Below are 5,582 nucleotides of genomic sequence, written 5' to 3' on the forward strand. Positions count from 1 at the left end.
TGTTAACTTTGCTGCGACTAGAAGTCAATATTGATGAGAAGAACCTTCTTTATGAAGTTATAAAACGAATTAATAATTTTTAAATAGTTAAAGAAATTTTTAAATAATTATATTTAAGTAACTCGTATTATTTTCTTGCTTAATGTGAAGAATAGAGTAGGTAGAAAAGTCAATTTTTCCGCTTTTGTTCAAACTAATGCCATGAAACTTGCAACCATTGAATTCCAGCTCACTTCGAGGGAGATCGATCTTCGCCGATGGAAAAGAAAAATGAGTGAGTGTTAATGCAAAAGTAAACGAAGTGTATTAAAAGTTTAAACAAAAGCAAAGAGGAAAAGAACATAAAAATACGTTTCTACACAATGCTAAAAGATAAGGTTGAATTAAAATCACTACATATTTAAAAAAAAAAAAAAAATAATGAATTACTTTGAAGAGAAAATATTTCTAGAAATTAAATAAGGAACTACGGCTGCTAAAAGAAAAAATTAAACTTTGATTATTATTGAATTTTTCCGAGAAAATGAAGCAAATTAAATTAGCCATTTAAAAAAAGGCGAACCAGAGCAGCGTTCAAAACAAAAATTAAATTAAATTAAACAACTACACATATTAAAAGATATTATATTTTTTTAGTATTATTTAAGCATATATATATACATAACCTATTCCTTAGTCTGATTTCCAAATGAATTCATAAACAATGTTAGCATTAATCTCAAAATTTATATTAAAACGTAATGTTTAAAGAAAGCATGATGGCTTAAATAACTGTTTTACCGACTCGATGATGACTCCACGGTCGTAAGGATCTAAAGGGATCACCAGAGCCATGCTCTAGCGGTGGTGATCATAGGTTGGGTGGGCATATAGCGAACACAATAACACCTGTGTCTTCGCAAAAAATTAAGGATCTCTCTCTCTGTCCTTTCTTCTTCGGTTCCTTCCCCTCTTCTAGTTTTTTTTTTTGTTTGAATTTGTTTATTCTTCTCCCGATTTGGTTCTAGTTCACATTTTTGTCGCAAGCACGCTCAATTCTCTTCGTTATTAGTAATAATGCGTAGTTCGTGTCCGAGATCTGAGTAGGCAAGACCTCCACCCCAAAGCCGACGAGCTAGAGCCGGAAAATTACAGCGTGCCCCGCAGCTCAGATCCTCGAAAGCAGCCAGAAAACAACGTTACACACTACAGTAATAATTAATTATTATTAATAAGAAAAGTGGCGCCCAACTTGTGTGGCCTTAGTAAAAGATTTTTTTTATTAAGACTCGCGGATAAACAAATTCAATCCTGTTTATTTAATCCTCTCTTGTCAAAAAAATTCTTGGATAACAGTTTTGCGAGTATTAGTAGTCCTAACTGGCCAGAGTTCAACGTGTGTGGATTTATTAAAGATACTTTAATAAAACTCGAGGGTAAATAAATTCTTTCCATTTCAATAATTCTATTTTTCTTTCAATTTCCTTCAAGCCTATATCAAAACATTTTTTTTTGTTTTTCTTGAAAGTCTTGGAAAACAGCTGAGATAAATATCTGTGTTCTCAATTGGCCAGATTCACAAGGAAGCAAAAGATTAATTTTCTAAACTTAAAGAGATGACAAGGTGGCTAGTAAAGATGAGGAAAACAGAGGAAGCGATACAGAGAGCTCATCTTCTGTCCCAGTTTATAACACTGAGTCACTGAACTAGTCTCAACTCAAAACTCAACTACACGGAAAATATAGACATTTCTTCCGAGTCGTGCTATATCCAGAAAGAGTATATAAAACATCTTTTATTCTTTTATTTCTTTTGAAGTCTTAGTTTCTTTTGATCATATTCCGGAATACATGCACATCTGTTTCTGAACTAATCGCTGTCCGAATTTGGAATAAAGAAATACAGCTTCCCTCTTTTAAATAGGGTTAAAACTAATCAAAAGTTTTCACTTTTCAATCTTAACATTTCTGAGAAAATTGATTTTTTTTATTATGATCCTTCGAGACGTGTGACAGTTAATCAAGAGTTCGGTAAACACATTTATTACGTATATAAATATTATATCTTTATTTCTCTATATTTTTGGCTTTACTTATCGCAAAGAAGCAAAACAAAGAAATATTTCAAAAAAAATAATAATTGCAGTTGGTTACATTTATACTTTTTTCGCATTTAAACAAAATTTTGGTATCTCGTGGGAATGATGTTGGTAAATCGAACTCCTGAAAAAGGAGCTGAGTCAAGCCCAAAGGCAGTTTGTCCGTTATGTACAGCAGACATAGATCCTGCTGAGGTTTTTTTAACCAGTTGCCGACACGAGTTTCACAAGCGATGCATAGAAGCTCATTGGAAGGATAGCGCACTATGTCCGGTGTGTAAAGTATCTAGTAGACCAGCGATTTCAAAGCCTAGTGAAGTATCTTAGATTTGATTTGATTTTATTTTATTTGCCTTCCTAACGCTACAAGTGTAAAACTTATAAATTAGAGCGCTAGTCACAAAGGGTTACAATACATACTGTCATAAAGCTTAAATCTAAACAAAATTTGTGCATATGATATTCTTAATCTAACAATTTAAAGTTTATTATTATTATTATTATTTAGTATATTTTGTAGTTAATTTAACTTAATCCTAATCCTATTCCTAAGTCGCTGTAATTTAATTTAATTTATGGGACTTATTTAAACTGTGAGAGTACCTTTTCTTTGAATTGCGTAGCATTGCTAATGTTTTTAATGTTGTTGGGTAGCTGATTCCATAATCTAATAGCATTAATAAAAAATTGTCTCTCGGATGTCAGGGATCTGGGCCTTATACAAATTAGATTGTTTAGTCTTCTAGACGCAGTAAATGTTAATTTTTCAAATAGGTATGCTGGTTCTTTCTTATATATTAATTTGTGAAGAAATGTCAATATTCTCATCTTTATCCATCCGCTAAGTTCTACGTCAAAAATTTTATAGGCATAAGCCGACACATGTTCCATTCGTGCCAAATTAAATATATATCTTGCGATGCTATTATATACTATTTTTATTTTATTTTGGCTAATCGAGTCACAATTTGAAAAAACTTCTACACCATAAAATAAACACGGAACTAAACATGTTTTTGCTACTAACATACGAACATTTATAGGCAGGCAACCCTTAGTCACAGACAATGCTCTCAGCATTCCAAATACTTTTCCTATTGCCTTTGCGATGTGATCGTTCCATGTAAGAGTCCTGTTGAATGTAAATCCAAGATTTACGGCTTTTTCGACATACTCTAATGGACTGTTATTAATGTGAAGAGGTTCGATATTGTCTAGCTTTATTTTTTTTCTGCTTATTACGAGGCACTTAGATTTATTTGGGTTAATGCCTAGTCCATTTTTGATTGCCCATTCATTTACTCGAGCAAGTTCACGGATACATACATCAATACATTCACTTATTCTATTTAAAGGACGACTCACATACATTTGGACATCATCGGCATACAGATGCACATTACATTCTGACAACACAGATGGTAGGTCATTAGCATACAGTGTAAACAACAGTGGACCAAGTACTGAACCTTGGGGGACACCACGAGTGACATTTCCAAATTCCGACGATACATTAGATAGAACAACTGATTGACGACGATTATTTAAGTACGAAGACACAAGCTTAACAGAAGTTTTTGAAAAATGGAACATATTACGTAACTTTGAACATAGAATATTATGGTTTACAGTGTCAAAAGCCTTGCTATAGTCCAGTAAAACTAAAAATGTGACATTGTTATCGTCCATTTGTTTCCTTATGTCGTCAGTAATCTTTAATATAGCTGTAGTACAGCTTCGACCTTTCCTAAATCCTGACTGATTATTATTTAGCATTTCATTGTCAGTGAGAAATTTATTTATTTGTTTTGCCATTATATTTTCTAATATTTTAGAAAGGTACGGCAGGATCGATATAGGTCTGTAGTCAGTATTTGATTTTGGAATCGGAATAATCTTGGCCGTTTTCCAGCAGTCAGGAAAAGTCGAGGTTGTTAATGCTTTATTTAATATATGAGTTAAATAAGGCAGAATCCTAGGTAACAAAATTTTGATAAATTTCGGATTAATGTCGTCAAGTCCAGTCGCATCACTCTTAATGTCAAGTATAGTCTGTAGAATATCACATTGATTAACAGTCACAAACCTAAACCTATTATCACAGACGATTTCAGGTGCAAGTTGTAAGTATTGATTGTCAAGAACTTCAGGTACTGAGCATTTTATAAATTGTTTATTTAGTTCATTCACATCTATGTCCTGTTCCACCCTCCCTTTGGATTTTCCTATTCCCAAACTTTTTATTGTTTTCCATGTTTCTTGAGTAGAAGATGTTCTTTCAAATTTACGGGAATAGTAGCTGCTTTTAGCAATGTCAATGAGCTTAGTTACAGATTGTCTCAGCAAACTAAATTTCCTGTATTCATGTGATGTCCTATACCTCTTCCACTTTTTGAAAGCTTTGTCGCGTTCATTGATCGCATTCCGAATGCCATTATGAAACCATGGTTTCTCCGTTGCACGAATTATTTTTCTACGAACCGGAACGCAGCTGTTATACAAGTTAAGTATATTATCCTGAAAGTACTTTACTTGATCGTCAACTTCTGCGAGTAAATATAGGCCATCCCAATTACAGCAGTTAAAGGTTTCATTTAAATGTTCATAATTTATATTTCTAAAGTCCCTAAAGACTATGGTATTGTCATGATATAGAAGGTCAATTGCGTATGTCAGAAAGATGAGGTCATGTTTCGAAAAAGACGGGACGATTAGCTGGTCATATAAAGCTACTTTGTCAGTATTAGTCACAAAGAACACATCTAGTAATGAGCTGCGAGTGTTGCAAAAATGCGTAGGGGAAGTAGTGTTTACTACATTTAACCCTAGCGACTCCATATTATTTGTAAGATGTGATTCTCTTATTAAATCACTATTAAAGTCACCTGCAAGAATAACATCTGCATATTTTGTTGACAAATCAGCTAGGATACTTGTAATGTTGTCATAGTTGGTCCGACAATTAGGCCGATAGGCGCACCCAATCAACATTTTTGCAGTGTGTTGTAACTTATATTTAATTTCTACAAATAAATATTCCACAGAACTACAAGCAGGATGTTTACATACAAATTTGGACTTCAATTTTTTGTTCACATACATTGCAACCCCTCCACCATGACTTTCACGATCAGAACGATACAAGTTAAAGCCGTCACATTCAACTAAGACATCACAAATATTCGGGACAAACCATGTTTCAGATATACATATAACATCTATTTCTGAGTCGATAAAGAGATACCTAAATTCTTCAATTTTTTTAGTCAGGCTTTGAGCATTTATATGACAGATTTTTAGACCAGATCTCTGCTTTCCAAGAATGCGCAGTAACGCGCGGCTATTTTGACTATTTTGATTTATGTTGTCTTCCATGTTATATTAATAAATTTTAAAATTATTAGCATTTTATCAAGAATTATTCTAAATTTAAAGACTCCCACAATAAATATAAGCTTCCTATTACAGCGACTGTTTTTAAATATTACTAAACTTTTTAAATAA

The sequence above is a fragment of the Drosophila kikkawai genome, unplaced genomic scaffold, assembly GCF_030179895.1.
Source record: "Drosophila kikkawai strain 14028-0561.14 unplaced genomic scaffold, DkikHiC1v2 scaffold_11, whole genome shotgun sequence".
In the NCBI taxonomy this organism is placed as follows: Eukaryota; Metazoa; Arthropoda; class Insecta; order Diptera; family Drosophilidae; genus Drosophila; species Drosophila kikkawai.